The sequence below is a fragment of the Oryx dammah genome, unplaced genomic scaffold (genome assembly GCF_014754425.2).
Source record: "Oryx dammah isolate SB20612 unplaced genomic scaffold, SCBI_Odam_1.1 HiC_scaffold_2, whole genome shotgun sequence".
Lineage (NCBI taxonomy): Eukaryota > Metazoa > Chordata > Mammalia > Artiodactyla > Bovidae > Oryx > Oryx dammah.
Window position 1 is genome coordinate 58,666,690 of NW_024070186.1, and position 19,084 is coordinate 58,685,773.

Below are 19,084 nucleotides of genomic sequence, written 5' to 3' on the forward strand. Positions count from 1 at the left end.
CCACCTGACCTGCCTCTTGAGAAACCTGTATGCAGGTCAGGAAGCAACAGTTAGAACTGGACATGGAACCACAGACTGGTTCCAAATAGGAAAAGGAGTATGTCACAGCTGTATACTGTCACCCTGGTTACTTAACTTATATGCAGAGTACATCATGAGAAACGCTGGGCTGGAAGAAGCACAAGCTGGAATCAGGATTGCCAGGGGAAATATCAATAACCTCAGATATGCAGATGACACCACCGTTATGGCAGAAAGTGAAGAGGAACTAAAAGCCTCTTGATGAAAGTGAAAGAGGAGAGTGAAAAAGTTGGCTTAAAGCTCAACATTCAGAAAACGAAGATCATGGCATCTGGTCCCATCACTTCATGGCAAATAGATGGGGAAACAGTGGAAACAGTGTCAGACTTTATTTTGGGGGGCTCCAGGATCACTGCAGATGGTGACTGCAGCCATGAAATTAAAAGACGCTTACTCCTTGGAAGAAAAGTTATGACCAACCTAGATAGTATATTGAAAAGCAGAGACATTACTTTGCTAACAGAGGTCTATCTAGTCAAGGCTATGGTTTTTCCTGTGGTCATGTATGGATGTGAGAGTTGGACTGTGAAGGAAGCTGAGCGCCGAAGAATTGATGCATTTGAACTGTGGTGTTGGAGAAGACTCTTGAGAGTCCCTTGGACTGCAAGGAGATCCAACCAGTCCATTCTGAAGATCAACCCTGGGATTTCTTTGGAAAGAATGATGCTAAAGCTGAAACTCCAGTACTTTGGCCACCTCATGGGAAGGGTTGACTCATTGGAAAAGACTCTGATGCTGGGAGGGATTGGGGGCAGGAGGAGAAGGGGATGACCGAGGATGAGATGGCTGGAAGGCATCACCGACTCGATGGACATGAGTCTGAGTGAACTCCGGAAGATGGTGATAGACAGGGAGGGCCTGCTGCGATTCATGGGGTCACAAAGAGTTGGACACGAATGAGCAACTGAACTGAACTGAACCCACTCCAGTATTCTTACCTGGAGAATTTCATGGACAGAGGAGCCTGGTGGGCTACAGTGGGCTACAGTCTCAAAGAGTCAGACACAATTGAGAAAGTAATACTTTCTCTTTTTTTTCCACTGACAATATCCACTCTTTGTGGTTAGATTATTCAATTTTCTCAGTATTATTTGTACTAGTGGACTCATCCAATTATTATTTGATCAGCCAGTCATTATCATTTTAAGGATGAATTTGATAAACTCCAAGTGTCAAATATTCTAGAGAATCTTAATTCCTAAAAAATACAATCATAATTAAACTAGACTTAGTGCCTAATACTTTAAAGTTTTTGTGTTTTTCTTTTTATATATATGCCATCTACAAAAAATTCCTTCCCTTGGCTTGCAAATTGTCGATTTATCACTTTTTAAAAAATAGGTGAACTGAAATCATAGATAAGTTTAAAATTACACTGGTTGAGTTGGGTATAAATATTGAATGTACCAAGAAATGTCAATTTTCCAGATATCCTTTGTTTCTCTCCTCAGATCATAAGCATAAAGATTATTTCTCAAATCTCTTGCAAAAACAGATTTCTATGACATGGTTTCAACAGTTTTATTTTGATATTTTTTTAAGAGAACATTTTAGAGTAACTGCTTTTTAAAGCAGACAAAAACAGTTATTATAATGCAGTATGAAATCTGATAAGATTTGCTTCTCCTGGTCTAAGAATTATTTTAGAATCCTTGTACTAAAGTATTCTAAATACTATGCTCTATTTCTACTATATTGATCTTCCTAGTATCACTTTGGATTATACTCATCCATAATTCCTAATTAACTGTTAATAATTTCAGAGCAGGGAGAGAAGGTTAATTGTTTCATTCCCAGGATCTTGGACAATGGCCTAACACATAGTAGACAATTGATAAATGTGTGCTGCTGTGCTGTGCCTAGTCATGTAGTCATGTCCAGCTCTTTGCTACCCCATAGACTGTAGCCCACTAGGCTCCTCTGTCCATGGAGATTCCCCAGTCAAGAATACTGGAGTGGGTTGCTATGACCTCCTCCAGGGGATCTTCCCAACCCAGGTTTCGAATCCAGGTCTCCCTCGTTGCAGGTGGATTCTTTATGTCTGAGCCACTAGGGAAGCATGAGTCGCAGTGACAAATGTGTAGTGAATAAAAAACTAATTGATTTCTATTCTGTCTTTATAAAACAAAGTGGTATGAGTCAAAATATGGTAAATTGTGTCAAATATCTCACATTCTTATTTCTGGGCTACCTCCACCCCCTAACTAACCAGTTCTCAAATTCTACTGCAAAATGTCTGCAAGGAGATCCAACCAATCCATTCTGAAGGAGATCTGCCCTGGGATTTCTTTGGAAGGAATGATGCTAAAGCTGAAACTCCAGTACTTTGGCCACCTCATGTGAAGAGTTGACTCATTGGAAAAGACTCTGATGCTGGGAGGGATTGGGGGCAGGAGGAGAAGGGGATGACGGAGGATGAGATGGCTGGATGGCATCACTGACTCGATGGATGTGAGTCTGAGTGAACTCCGGGAGTTGGTGATGGACAGGGGGGCCTGGCGTGCTGCGATTCATGGGGTCACAAAGAGTCGGACATGACTGAGCGACTGAACTGAACTGAACTGCAAAATGTCATGACAGGGCCCCTGGTACAGCACATGTATGGTGCATAGGAAATGTTCAGTAATAATAATTTACTGAATGATTGAATGAGCAAATGATAATGCTGAAATTTTTTTAAATGTAAGAAATTATGAAAATTTGTGAATAGAGTTGAGATATTTAACTGCTCCCTTGGAAAACACAGGATGAATGTCATATGAACGGAATTCTACATAGTGATGAAACTAATAAAAAAGATATTGAATATTGGTAAAAGTATTTTTAACTAATTTCATGGTGCACAGAGTTTTACTTTTGAAAATCAAAACCAAATATTTTGACATCATTAAGAAAAATGTAATGCCTTTAACAATGTAACTATTTCATTATATAGCATAGTGTTCACTTACAGTTTATTTATGATAAATAATCACTCTAAAATTATGGAAAATTATTATTCATAATATTACTCCCATCATTTATTAAGTGTTTACTACATTCCATACATTTCATATGCAATATCATTAAAACAGCCTGTTTTTGCATGTCAATTTCTTCTGAGAATTTGTCTCAGATATTTTTATAAAATTTTTCAAAATTCTGTATTTCCAAGACTGTAAATTTTATGAGGGCAAGAAATAAATGCATTCTATTACTGCACACCCAACATATATTTATCCAATAAATAAATGAACAAATAAATAATAGTGCTTCATGATGGATAGTGCTACATTTGTCTTACTTATAGACATAATTTTGACTTACAGGCTATAAGGAACTTGCTCAAGGTCAAGTAATTGTGAGCCAGAACTTCAGGCCATGTTTTTAAAAATTCAAATCTATGGTATTACATACTATATTTTCTAGTTCATAGTGTCCATACTTCTTGTCTTATTCTGTTCAGAATGCTTAATAAACTACCATAGATTGGGTGGTTTAAACAGAAACATTTATTTTGCAGAGTGGAAGGTAGCAAGTCCAGGATCAGTGTGCTGGCAGATTTAGTGCCAGTGAGGGCCTACTCCCTAATTGATAGATAAGTATCTTCTCACTATGCCTCACATGGCAGAAGAGGGCAGGAGAGCTCCCTGAGGCCCTTTTTAAAAGCCCCTAATCCCATTCATGAGGACCCAACTTTTCTGAACTAAGTACCTCCAAAGGCCCCACATCCTATTTATATTACTTTGGGGCATAGGATATTAACATATAAATGTAAGGGGTACACAGACATGCATTCCATATCACTTCAAAACAAATGATAATATAATGTGTGTTATTGGTCTATAGTGGAGACTTAGACTAATGCCCCTAAAGAAGCAACACAGACCATTTGATACATTCTTTAAGACATTTCTGGTTGAAAAGTAGGAATTAATACACTGTTCAGCTTTAGATTTTAAGTTAAATATGATAAAATAAGGGTTGCAAGGTCCAATGTAGTGTAAAAAAACAGAAACACACACAAAAAATAAAAACAATCACAGTAATTTCAACCTCAATCAATCAATTTTTAAAAGTCTTTAAGAAAGGAAAAAAAGGATATAAAATCTGAATATAAAAATTTTATCTGCTGCTAAGTCACTTCAGTCATGTCCAACTCTGTGCGACCCCATAGATGGCAGCCCACCAGGCTCCCCTGTCCCTGGGATTCTCCAGGCAAGAACACTGGAGTGGGTTGCCATTTCCTTCTCCAATGCATGAAAGTGAAAAGTGAAAGTGAAGTCACTCAGTTGTGTCCAACCCTCAGCAACCCCATGGACTACAGCCTTCCAGGCTCCTCAGTCCATGGGATTTTCCAGGCAAGAGTACTGGAGTGGGGTACCATTGCCTTCTCTGAAAAATTTTATCAGCTGATGTCAATAACCATAATTTTGATCTGTCAGGAACAAGACTGACTCCTTGGAAAAGACCCTGATGCTGGGAAAAATTGAAGGCAGGAGGAGAAGGGGACGACAGAGCCTGAGATGGCTGGATGGCATCACCAATTCGATGGATTTGAGTTTGAGCAAGCTCGGGAGTTGGTGATGGAAAGGGAAGCCTGGTATGCTGCAATACATGGGGTCACAAAGAGTCAGACACGACTGAGTGACTGCACTGAACTGATAGAAAAGACACATTCGTAGAAACAAAAAGTAGAATAGAGGTTACCAGGGGTTGGGAATATGAGGGGATTTGTTGTTCAGTCGCTCAGTTGTGTCTGACTCTTTGTGATCCCATGGACTGCAGCACCCCAGGCTTCCCTGTCCTTCACTACCTCCTGGAGCTTGCTCAAACTCATGTCCATTGAGTTGATGATGGCATCCAACCATCTCATCCTCTGTCACCCCCATCTCCTCCTTCCTTTAGTCTTTCCCAGCATCAGGGTATTTTCCAATGAGTCAGCTCTTCACATCAGGTGGCCAAAGTACTGGAGCTTCAGCTTCAGCGTCAGTACTTCCAATTAATATTTAGGGTTGAATTCCTTTAGGATTGACTCATTTGATTTTCTTGCTATCCAAGGGACTCTCAAGAGTCTTCTCCAGCACCACATTTTGAAAGCATCAATTCTTTAGCCCTCGGCCTTCTTTATGGTACAAATTTCACACCCATTCATGACTACTGGGAAAACCATAGCTTTGACTAGACAGACCTTTGTAGACAAAGTAATCTCTCTGCTTTTTAATATGCTTTTAACAGGTTGGTCATAACTCTTCTTCCAAGGAGCAAGCGTCTTTTAATTTCATGACTGCAATCACCATCTCCAGTGATTTTGGAGCCCCAAAACACAAAGTCTCTCATTGTTTCCATTGTTTCCGCATCATTTTGCCATGAAGTGACAGGACTTGATGCCATGATCTTAGTTTTTTGAATGTTGAGTTTTAATCCAGTTTCTTCACTCTCCTCTTTCACCTTCATGAAGAGGATCTTTAGTTCCTCTTCACTTTCTGCCCTTAGGGTGGTGACATCTACATCTGAGGTTATTGTTATTTCTCCCCATAATCTTGATTCCAGCTTGTGCTTCATCCAGCCTGGCATTTTGCCTCATGTACTCTGTATAGAGGGCTTCCCTGATGGCTCAGAGGGTAAAGAATTTGTCTGCAATGCAGGAGACCTAGGTTCAATCCCTGGGTTGGGAAGATCCCCTGGAGAAGGGAATGGCAATGCACTCTGGTATTCTTGCCTGAAGTATCCCATGGACAGAGAAGCCTTGCAGGATACAGCCCATGAGGTCAGGTCACACTGAGCAACTACACACACACACACACTTTGCATAAAAGTTAAATAAGCAGGGTGACAATATACAGCCTTGACATACTCTTTTTCCAGTTTTGAATCAGTCCATTGTTCCTTGTCTGGTTCTAACTGTTGCTTCTTGACCTGCATAACGTTTCTCAGGAGGCCGGTAAGGTGGCCTGATATTCCCATCTCTTTAAGAATTTTCCACAGCTTGTTGTGGTCCACACAGTCAAAGACTTTGGTGTAGTCAATGAAGCAGAAGTAGATGTTTTTCTGGATGAGGAGTTGGGAGTTACTATTTGGTGGGTACACAGTTTGCTTGGATTGATAAAAAAAAAAAAAATTCTGGAATGGATAGTTGTGATGGTAACAAAACATTGTGAATGTCTAATGCCATTGAATTGTGCATTTAAAAGTGATTTAAATGGTTTTTCCGAGCAAATGTATTAAAAGATTTTTAATAGCTCTACTAGTTATAGAGAGGATCATTAGCTAATACTAGTTATTCAGTTCATATTAGAAAGATACCAATTGAATGAACCTAATAAAATGACTTCAAAATACATAGAGAAAAAAATGAGTAGGCTTCCAGGTAAAACTGATAAATCTATTTCCATGATGGGAATTTTAATATACTTTTAATTATTGATAGGTCAAAACTGAAATGAATTAATATAGACATAAAGGAGTTTTAGAAAGTTTGATGTAGTAGAAATATTTATTATAATACTTCCTAAATTATAACATATACATTCTTCTCAAGCACACTTAAAATAGTTAAAAAATTTATTACATTTATATTGGACTCTTAGGCAATCCTCAACCACCCTAATTGGTCCTCAGTAATAAAATAAAAAGAAATTAAAAACATCAGAAAGGAATAACACTAAAAGGATCTGAGTTATTAAGGATAATATGAGTATGTAGTACAAGTTAGAATACTAAATTAAAATGCAATAATCACTTGCATCATTATGAAACAATAACACAGACCAGAAAATACATATTTCCATAAATATAATTTGTAATAGCAATAAAACATATAATCTATCAGGGGAAATCAAACAAAAGGTGTGCAGGACTTAATAATATTTTAATACTTTATCCAAATTATTTTACCGAGACCTAAATCAATGAAGAGATGTTTTCTATGTAGATATAGTCATTTTTATAGAGATATTAAATGTCTCCAAATTAATCTGTAGCTTTAATGCCATTCTAATTAAAATTCTAACAGAGTTTTATATTGATTTTAAAATCAGATTCTAATATTTACAGAAGAGGAAAGAGCCAAGATTTATTAAGACATTCATTAAGGAGAAAAATAAAGAGGGATGATTTTTTCTACCAGATGTTAAGAATTAAGATAAAGTCAGAGTAAATAAGAAAGTGTGGGATTGGCACATGGATAGATACGTTGACCCATAGGACAGAATGCAGGTTCAGGTACAGAATACAGGCTAAGGAGTACTGTTGCTCAGTCGTGTCCAACTATTTGTGACCCCATGTAGCATACCAGGCTCCTCTGTCCATGAGATTTTCCAGGCAGGAATACCAGAATGGATTGTCATTTCCTCCTGCATGGGATATTTCCAACCCAGGAATCAAACCCACATTTCCTGAATCTCCTTCATTGACAGGTGGATTCTTTATCACTGAGTTACCTGGGAAGCCCCATGCACAGAATAGACCTTGATAAATACAGGGATGGCATCTCAGGTAGCTGGGAAGCTGAAAGACTGTTCAATAATTGTGGTTTTATAAAGAAAATTCATATTTAAAAAATTAAATTGGCCCCTTCTCTCACCATATTAAAAATAATTGTTAAAAGAATTAAAGATGTATATATGAAGGTAAAATTAAAGGAAATTTGAGATTGACATGTACATACTGTTATATTTAAAATGGATAATTAACAAGATCCTACTGTATAGCATAGGAACTCTGCTCATACTATGTGGCAGCCTGGATGGGAGAGGGTTTTAGGGGAGAATGATTGCCTTGTACAAATATGGCTGAGTCCCTTTGCTGTCCGCTTGCAACTATTACAACATTGTTAACTGGGTATCCTTCAACATAAAGTAAAAAGTTAAAAAAAAAAGAAAATGTAAAAGAGGTCCCTCTGAAATTAGAATAAAGAAAACTTCCCTAAATGATGCAAAAAAAGCATTAACCACAAAAGTTTAATGACTATGATTACATTAAATTAACAACTTCTGGATCTTAAAGGAAAGTGAAAATAAAGCCACAAGTTCTGGGAAGATATTTGCAATATACATACAACCACCAAAAGACTATTATATCAAATATTTTTTTAAAACTCATAAGTCAATCATATTTACAATTATTCTACATAAAACTGAGCAAAAGATATGAAAACGAGTTTCACAAAACAGGAAATGTTTCATCAAGCAAAATTATGGGAAAAAGTCCAATCTTATTTATAGTAAGGGGAATAAAAATTAAGATACAATGAGATAACTACCATTTTACCCACTCAATTGGCAGAAACTTAGAATTTGACAGCACAAATATTGGAGAAGATATGGGAACTCCTAGTCACTGCTGGTCCAGTATTAGTTCTTTTCAGTTAAATCACTGTATCTCATTTGTTTCCTGCCAGGACTGTCTAATATACACATTCTTACTTATGTTCTAGTTCTTAGGTTCATGGTTATTGGGTATATGTGTTATGTCTCATAACATTTGTTATTACATTGTATAATGCATATATTTTGATATTCTTTTACATGTATTAAAAGGAAAAATGTAAATTTAAAAATAATTTATTATCAACACAGTAAGTCAATAAAAAACTTATAAATTGCATTTGTGATTTACTTCTAGTTCAAAGATATCTATTGAACAGAGGTTTTTATTTATACTAATCACACTTAAAAATGAAATTTTAGAAGTGCTTGAATTCCTGCATTTGTATGAAAGAGGCTTCTGAAATTTCTCTATTTCTGAAATTTAGCTGAGGTTTTAGTCCTCCCAAATAGTGACTATAATCAAGAAGAACACATTTTATAAATTTCAAAATTATTTATTCTGCTTTACAGTTCAAAAATTGCTTTTAAATACATTTGACTCTTACAGAAAGGTTGGGTGTCAGATGGATAAGGCATTTATTAGAAGGACTATTTAAATAAGCAGAAACTAAGTCTTTAAGATGGTAAATTACCTACACAGGTCCACACATTGGCTAGTTGCATAGATTATACTTGACTCTTCACTTTTTGTCTATTCTCTCCCTTACACCATTTTACCTGAAAAGATAATAATAAGCTTGTAAGTCTGTGAAATGTTTCACCACTTTGAAAATACATTCCACATCACGTCATCTGTTTTGATTCTCACATTCACCCTTGAGTTTCTTTAGCATATTTCTTCCTTCTCATAAAATACATAGAGCATAATTGAAACCAAACGTAGTATTAGCCATGAAAATATAATATCTTTCTGTTAAAAAATTTATTAGATAATCAAATCAAAGTAACAGTAAACTAATCTTGCTTTTGCTTCATAAACCACAGCTATATTTACTCATTTGTCTGAGAAATAGCTAAGATTATTTAGTTTGGAATTTCTTGGGTTTTGTTTTAAAGTAAGTGCATGAACAAAAGCATGAATGAATGGTCATATCATCCAAACAGCTTCTGCTTTTCTGGACTTTGTGAAGAGAGCCAGAAACGTGCTCCTCCCTCTAGAAATTTACTTATTTTACATTTAACAAAGTACAAAGAAACTCTTTCAGGAAGTATGTCTTTAAATATTAATTTAAATATATTAAGTATTGTGTAAATGAATAATGTAGTATTATTAAGCAAGATTATTTATTTTCAATCTTATTTATAAACATTCTGCTTAAATTCTTTTGCTCTTTCCTTAGTGCCCATGTGGTCCTGCCAGCGAATGGTAGTCTGGTTACAGGCAAACTATATTTCACATCCCATCAACCCCACCTGCTCACACTTGGCAGGGTTTGACTTGAGTTGCTGCTCATTAGAGGCTCTGGCAGAGAGAAAGATTGGGTAGAAGAAGCAATGAAACCAGTGCCTGAAAAGTGAAACTGAGGTTTAGGTTTTATATGGGATTTTATTTGGTGAGTGGTTACACTGCTTTTCATTATACCAGATAACAGGTTGCTGGCAGCATATTTAAGAGATATGGAACTTTTAAGGGGCTGAACATGAAATTAAAGCTTGATGAAATGAAGTCTAATCGGTGCCCCATAGTCATACATGTGCCAGGAAATGTACAGGCTGGTGCTTTAATTGTAATCAGGCATTCCTTTAAAACAGCTACAATCTCCACTTTGCTGCACATGGAGAATCTAGGAAACAATGCCATTAAGAGTTTATATGCCATCTTATGCTCCACGTTCTTCATAACATTACATCAGTTCTACAGGCATTTTCTGCTCCATTTACCAAACTGGCTCTAGTCAATGAAGTTTTGCATTATAAGCCCCCAGGGAAGAAAATAATGCAAGACTTTTACTGTCCATGTTAATGCTATTTAATATATTACTCAAACATGTACTTAAGACCAACAGTTCTGATTGCACAACTTTGGTTTAAAGTGGCTTCCAAACTGACTTCTTAACTGGCAACTTCTCAAGTGCTCTTGTCTTCTCAAACTTCTCTTCAGCCGATAGGAGGGTCCAGGGAGTACAGCCTGAGATGCCGCAGACTGGATGGTTTTCAATGTTATAATCTTCATTGTCTAAAAAGAAAGAGAAAAATGATGTCCAGCCTGTTTGTTTTGCTTTGTTTTTCCAAAAGTTGTGTGTTTGAAAGTTACTTCAACTGGAACTAATCCTCACCTACCTCTTGGGAGGATAATGTCTCTGAAAAATGGTTTAACATTCTAAAAATGATGTGAGTCCAAAAATTAGTTTGAAGTAGGAGTGAATAGTGAGGTAGAACAGCATTCTGTCTCTTTTTTAGAGGATTTGGATTTCACTCTCCTCCTTTTGAGTAGGAGAAAACAGATCTGTCTTTTCTGTGTTTGGATAAGGAAGGGAGAGGGCTTAAAGAAGAGAAACACGTTCAATACCAGCTGTTTCCTTAACTCAAGTCCTGCATAAATTCTTTCTTGGGCTAGATATACTAGAACAAAACCCTAAAGAGAATGGAAAATGGAGAGTGAATCACTGAAACCAATTTTATTATTCTAAATGAAAAATTTTTAGAGAAAAAAAGAAAAACTAAGGGGTAAATTAATCACAGTTCAATCCAGAACCTGTGATAAGTATGTAGGTTTCTAATAATAGCTCTGAGCTCTACTGTAGTGGAGAAACTTCAAGGCATCTCTGAGTGATAAACGCCAGTTACTAATTCTTTTCATGAGGGTGTTTAACATATTTAAGCAATTATTACCAGATAGGTGAACCAAGTAATGTGGTGGTTGTTTTCAGTCACCAAGTTGTGTCCAATTCTTTGCGACCCCACGGACTGAAGCACACTTGGTTCCTCTGTCCTCTACAATCTCCCAGAGTTTGCTCAAATTCATGTATCAAATAACACCCTCTCAAAATTGAGAAACTTTTGTTTTTGGAAAATTGTGTCTTTAACATATAGCCTTAATATAGTCTTATTAACAATAATATCAGGGTGTTCATATCAAAACAATATCTAGACTTAATATTTAGAGATTCTTTGCCAAGTTTAAGATCTCATTAGCAAGATTTAACTCATAAACATATGGCTAAATAAATTCACAGAGCAGGTTTGGGATGTGTGTGTTTAAGCTCAGCAAAAATTTAATTATTTCAGTATAAAAATTTGAGTAAAACATAAAGAATAGCATGTCAAATAGAAATTAAAAGTAAGGCTTCAGTATGGTTGCATACTTTATTCATTTTCACCATTGACATGTCTGCTTAAAGCTGATATGTGGGACCTCCAGGTTAGCTAGAATTCTCTCTTCCCTTGACCTACCTATTGTTTTGTGAGAAAATATTTACTACACAAGCTTTTTTCCACCCTGTCTTATCCAGATGCTCTCTTCATAGAAATTTTTCATTTCTTTCACTGGCATCATTTTTTTTTATTTGCTCAAACAAAACACCATTTCTCTATATTCTACTGCAGGTTCTATACTGTTGCCTGGATTTTTCATCCCTCCAAACTACCCTCAACTCTGCCATATGAAAAGTCATGGATCTTGGAATTCAGCAGACCTGGGTCCAAGCACCATTTCTATCTCTTACTAGTATGTATCCTTTTAAACTTAATATCATGAGCATCATTTTCCTCTAGACGATGAAACAGTTTTGTAGGTTAGTATAAGAATTAGAGATACTGTGCAATGATAATGTTAAACTTTTGGAAGCTCTTTAAAAAAATTTTTTTATTGACACATAGTTGATTTACAATGCTATGTTAGTTTCAGGTGTACAACAAAGTGAATCAGTTATACATTTACATGTATCTACTATTTTTTTAGATTCTTTTATAGATCATTACAAAGTAGTGAGTAGAGGTAAAATAAGGAACTAAAGGAAGCTAGAATAAAAATGAATGAAAAGCCACTCCTGTCCCTTTCAAATAGAGCTGGTGTGTTCTGTGGGGATTCGCCAATGGTCCGTGAGAGAGCAGTGAGTCTTCTCCCAGAAAGGAGTCCTTGGCCAGGGTTTTTCTTTCCCAATGACTAAGTCACTGGGCAAGGGAAGCGAAGCCTGAAATGCTCGGGATTGCTGTGAGGGGAAGTCAGCCCGACAGGCTGAGTTGCCTTTCTTGTCCTTGGCATTGTAACAGTGCACGATCTTCTGTTGTTCCTGGAACCACTCGAGCATATAATGAATGGAGTACCAGTGATTGGAAACGGTCGGCCCGCAATGATATTTCCGCAAGTTGTTTTCTTTCTACAACTTGGTAATGGATTTTTCTAACTTTAACAGGATGGTTGAAGTGTCTCATGATTTTATGTGCTGTTGCCCCCTCTGGAGCCAACTCTGTCCAGTTATCATGCCATTTTTTTTTAAACACTGAAAATCAACCCCTCTCCAAAACTGTAAATGTTTTCCTTGGAAGGTTACATGATCCTAAGCAAACAAACAAAGTGAAGAGCCATTCTGGTTCTTCTGGAGACATTGGAACTCTTTTTTAAATGAGTTAAGTTTTTGGATCTATAGATTAGGTTCACTGAATTCTGCAGAGGTCAGGGGAGATTAACGAACTTTTGACAGTCTGGGTAGGAGGGAAATGGAGCTCTATGAGGCTGGCCCTTTGCTGTGCACTGAGGCCTGGTGGGCCAGTTAAATGAAAGGTAAGACAGATGGCTAAGTTGTGAGTACTAAGTAATGAAGACAGACTAGCCAGACATACCCGGTTAAAATCCCAGATCCACTACTAACTAGATAGATGACCTTAGAAAAAATTCTTAAAATTCATTAGCTTCAAATTTTATATCCTTTGTGGAACTGTGAGTATTAATACATATTGAGTGCTTATTATATGCTGGGCACTAAGCATTTTGTTTGTAGCATTCTATTTAATAATTTTTATAATAATCCTATAAGGTATAAAGCAAATATTACTATTTATATTGTAAGGATAAGAAAACTAAGAGAAAGCACTCTTAGCTGAAGCTAACAAAGTTGGTAATGACAAAGTTAGAATTTTAATCTAAGCAACTGGACGTCAAAGCCTGTATTTTTAACCACTATGGTATAACTAAGTCACTTGACATATTGCCTGGCATATAATTAGCATTTAAGAAATGGGAGAATCCAATATATACTTTAGATTATCTTTATATTTCAATATGTGTGTGTATATTCTGTTGCTCAGTCGTGTCTGACTCTTTGCAACCCTATGGACCATATCCCAGCAGGCTCTTCTGTCCATGGGATTCCCTAGGCAAGAATACTGGAATAGGTTGCTGTTCCCTTCTCTAGATATTTCAATATATGTCATATGTATTCAAGATTTGTTTTTGGAACTTTTAACAAGAATTAGTAAACTGTGCTTAAGATTTTTAAAATAAGCATTGAGAATTGCTGCTGGAGCTTTAAAGCTGGCAGCTACACTGGTTACTGATTTAGGAAGTTCTAGGACCTCCTCACCACTGAGGGTAAACTAAGGGGTGATTAGAGATTCTCTAGAGTCTGTTTCAACTTTGGAGAGGGATCTCTTTCTCCTTCATTGTTAATTTATTGGTAAATTAATACATTTATTAATATATTAATTTATTTCCTTGCTGCTGCTAAGTTGCTGCTAAGTCGCTTCAGTCATGTCCGACTCTGTGCGACCCCATAGATGGCAGCCCACCAGGCTCCCCCATCCCTGGGATTCTCCAGGCAAGAACACTGGAGTGGGTTTCCATTTCCTTCTCCAATGCATGAAAGTGAAAAGTGAAAGTGAAGTTGCTCAGTCGTGTCCGACTCAGCGACCCCATGTTCTGCAGCCCACCAGGCTCCTCCGTCCATGGGATTTTCCAGGCAAGAGTACTGGAGTGGGGTGCCATTACCTTCTCTGATTTATTTCCTTAGAAAGAGAAAATTAAATGAAGCCATTTTTCGTTTTTATTCTGTCATTTTTAGCTTTCTATTAATTGATATGATCTTATGATTCTTTTCCCTAATTTTTTTTTATTCTTATTTTCTCAGCTGATCCATTGACTGTCATTTCATCAGTTGAGTTTCTGTGCTGTAGACACTATCTCATTGGAAAAGACACTGATGCTGGGAAAGATGGAGGATGGGAGAGGAGAAAGGAGCGACAGAAGATGAAATGGTTGGATGACATCACTGACTCAATGGATATGAGTTTGAGCAAACTCCAAGAGATTGTGAAAGACAGGGAAGCCTGGCATGCTGCAGTCCGTGGGACTGCAAAGAGTCAGACACGACTTAGCAACTGAACAGCAACAGATGCCATGAAGACAACATTCTAACTCAATGGCTACACACTGGAAGGTAGAGTTCCTTCTTCCGTTACTGTTGACACACTGTGCCTTAATGCTTTATGGAAAGCCCCAGCTCTAGTCCACCTTGAATATAAAACCACAGAATTAACCCCAAGGCCTACTTCATACCTTCCAGAAGCCCCATCCAGATTATTCTTCATAACTCCCAGCATGCAAGAAAAAGGAAAACCCCAAAATCCAAGCTAATTTAAACTGTTAAATTTATAGAATTTAAAGTATTTGAATCTACCAGCCTAATTTTCAGATTTCCATTCAAGTTAATGTAATTTTTTTTTTCTTTTGAGCTCCTTAAAGTGTTCTTGATTTCCCACATTATCTCCTACCATGAACACTTTTCTCCAGCTCACTAATGTCCTTCTTTCTAGTTTTTACCTTATTTTCCCAGCCACTCAGATTCTGCTTCCACAGTCACACGTCTTGTATGTGTCCTCCCCACTGATGGTCCTTCATTAATCTACCAGCAAATTTATGTTATATACAAATATTTTTGCTGACAAACTTCACCCTGTGAAAATTCTTTGTATCCTAAGTGTGAAACAAATTTTCAGTAAATTATTGATTATATACAGATAGATGGCTTATGAATTCTTTGCTAAGCATATATGTAGATACATACCACATGAGGTAAGACATTTGTCTGGTGAGAGGTCCCACTGAAGAAGGAAACAGACAGAGCTGGACTCCATCCTGGCCAGGCTGTGAACATTAGGCTACACGCATGGTCACCCAATGGACTACACCCAGTGGACTCTGAACTTTGTGCCCGGTGTCTATAGAAGTGGCATACCAGTGGGAAGCCAGACCCCCAGGATAAAAGAGCCTCAGGACTTGTACTTGGACTCTCCGTTGCCTGAAAGAATATGCTAATTATCTCTGTAACAAAACAAAGTTGTAAATTCCATTATGTTTATCGGGATATGACCACAGTCCTATTGATAAATGTCCACTGTTTATCTAGTCTTGTGACACAGGAATCGTGGGTTAACTTTGATCATATCTCTCTTTTACCTTGTCCAGACTAGTTTTGAGGAATTTGGGGAGTCAGTTTGAGCAAGTACACTTAGGGCATATAGTTCAGTTCAGTTCGGTCACTCAGTCATGTCCGACTCTTTGCGACCCCATGAATTGCAGCACGCCAGGCCTCCCTGTCCATCACCAGCTCCCGGAGTTCACTCAGACTCACGTCCATCGAATCAGTGATGACATCCAGCCATCTCATCCTCTGTCGTCCCCTTCTCCTCCTGCCCCCAATCCCTCCCAGCATCAGAGTCTTTTCCAATGAGTCAACTCTTCGCATGAGGTGGCCAAAATACTGGAGTTTCAGCTTTAGCATCATTCCTTCCAAAGAAATCCCAGGGCTGATCTCCTTCAGAATGGACTGGTTGGCTCTCCTTGCAGTCCAAGGGACTCTCAAGAGTCTTCTCCAACACCACAGTTCAAAAGCATCAATTCTTCAGCGCTCAGCTTTCTTCACAGTCCAACACTAATTCTTCGGCACTCAGCTTTCTTCACATTCCAACTCTCACATCCATACGTGACTACTGGAAAAACCATAGCCTTGACTAGATGTACCTTTGTTGGCAAAGTAATATCTCTGCTTTTGAATATGCTATCTAGGTTGGTCATAACTTTTCTTCCAAGGAGTAAGTGTCTTAATTTTATGGCTGCAGTCACCATCTGCAGTGATTTTGGAGCCCCAAAAAATAAAGTCTGACACTGTTTCCACTGTTTCCCCATCTATTTGCCATGAAGTGACGGGACCAGATGCCATGATCTTAGTTTTCTGAATGTTGAGCTTTAAGCCAACTTTTTCACTCTCCACTTTCACTTTCATCAAGAGGCATATAGGCATCAAGAGGCATTAGGGCATATAAAGTTTTCACAAAAACTGTTTGGGGTCCTTGGCTAAGAGGAGACTCTGCCTTGGGCCCGCTGGTGTAATGAACTGCACTCCACTATCTGCATTGTCCTTCTGGGTGAATTTGCTTCCCGGAACGCGTAGCTACAACACCGTCATTGTTATTCAGTTTGTATCACAATCTTACATGGGTTGAAAAGCTGCTTTACAAGTGTACTCTACATATTTTGTATGTGCCTGTTTAGCGTCTTGTAGTACATTGTTTTGAGGAAGAAAACTTGATTTTTTTTAACTTTTCCTACTTAATTCTGTCATTTGGTCTCCTGCAGAGTTCCTACTCAATTGTTTTCTGAGATAATAAAAGCATGTCAATAGTTCTTTTCTCCTAATTCAGTCAGATTTCTTGACACTCCTCGTGATTGCTTAAATTTTAAAAAATGCTGATTTATTCTTCTACATTTCTTAACTAATGTCTGTGTATGTGACCCATTTCAGGATTCTTAATGCTTAAAATAAGTTTGCTTCATTCTAAATGTTTAATAAACCAACCAACAAATAAGTAAATAAAAATAAATAGACCAGATCAACAAATTAAAAAGGGCCTTCAGGTAGGGAAAGTCCAATAGCACTTTGATATTCTTGAATGAATTCACACAAGAAATCTAGATCCATGTGGTACATAAACTGAGTTTAGCAACCAAGTCTGACATAGTAGCCATTTCACCAGACTCGTAAAAGCTGTTATTTTTGACTGAAGAATGAAATTTGCATCGATTGCCTATACAGACTGACATTCATTCGAGAGAACATGATCAATCTACAGCAAGCACACTAGCCAACTAGCACATTCATTGGAAAATAGCTTCAGCTTAGAGTAAAATTAATATTTTCTTTCCTTTTATTCAGTGTGGGCAATAGCAACTTTTTGGTTTTGCTTAAGTATTATCTATTCCAGCTTATACATTGTTTACTTTTCCTAATGTAATAATAACACCATGGCACAAATGCATTCTTTCCATGTGAGATAATTATATGAATTAAGTTAGTCCAATACTTACACCTAGCTTGAGTTCAAAACAGTTTTTTTTTTTAATGTTTTGATTATAAGCAAGTAAATGAGCATATGTCCAATTACATTTTGGGTGCAATAGCTTTAGCCACATTTTGGCATTTTATTTTATTAGCTAAAAGTTCACATATGGTTTCCATGTCTCCAAGCTGTCTTTAAGGATACAAGGGTTGTATAGCCTAACATTGTTTTCTTTCCTTTTTGCTCCCAGCCCCCTTTGCATTTTTCACATATGCTCCCTTATAGAGGTACCTCTCAGAGTTTTAAGGATTATATGTGCAAATTGTGAAAATCTGAAAGTTTCCTGGTGCTTTGAAGAGACATGAAAGGAATGCTTCTAGCCCTAAAATTTTTACCTAAAAAAGGAGAAAAAAATTAATGAATACCAAAATGTTTACTATAGAAACAGTAGTATTAGTATGCAAATATAGCAAGTTTACAATGATTTTTTAGTTGCTTCCTTCTCATGGCCTGGTGACATGCTAAAGTCCTCATAGTCCCTTTCCTCTTTAGAACCCTGCCCGGCAGCTTTGGAATGAAGGAAGGGAGGAAGGTAAATGAACATCTTAAAGACTGAAATGTGTAAGAGCCAGCTGTGCTGGTGAAGGACACAGGATAAGGGAGCGCAAAGAAACACATTCAGCTCCTTTTACTTTCAGCATTCTGCCCTCTATCTGTGTTACTAACACAGTTAATGGTTTGGAAAACTGCAAAACTTGCATATTTTGGTCAAGAGTTAAAGACAACCTTTCTAAACAACTAAAACTTGGTTATTTTCTAGGTTTGTTACTCTAGAATTTTAAGAGCCTTGGGGTGAATCCAATCTATTTCAGTTACCTTGCTTGTATATTGAAAATGTCATATCCAAATTACAAAGAAATGGGAATTTTGAATATATTGTTGATTTACAAAGATTTCTGAAACTTCATATACACATAATGTTAATATTAGACACTCTTCACATTGTATATATATTTGATTAAAAACACTAAGACCTTGAAATAGTCCACGTTGTTAAATTTGTGCTAAGCATGCTATAACAGTAGAAAAGAACTCTGCTTTCAAAGATTTACTTAAAAAGCTATTTGTAGGCAATCCTTGAGAACGAGGACATGGAATATTTTGTCTCTTTTCTCTTGAGGAGGAAATCTGATGGGTGTCCCATGTAGGTGATATGATGAAGAGTGTTTGAGCTTCACAAACCAGCCAACATCTACCTGTCCAGCTGATTTTCTTCTCTTACCCCTCTGGGCAAAAAATGTCTTTTTAGGTGGTAGAAAATCTTTGTTCCTTTGTGGGAAGTATTAATAGATCACAGAAGAAAGCCAACTGCTTTCCAAATGGCTTTAGTCTTTTATCTATAAAAAATTATTAACAATCCA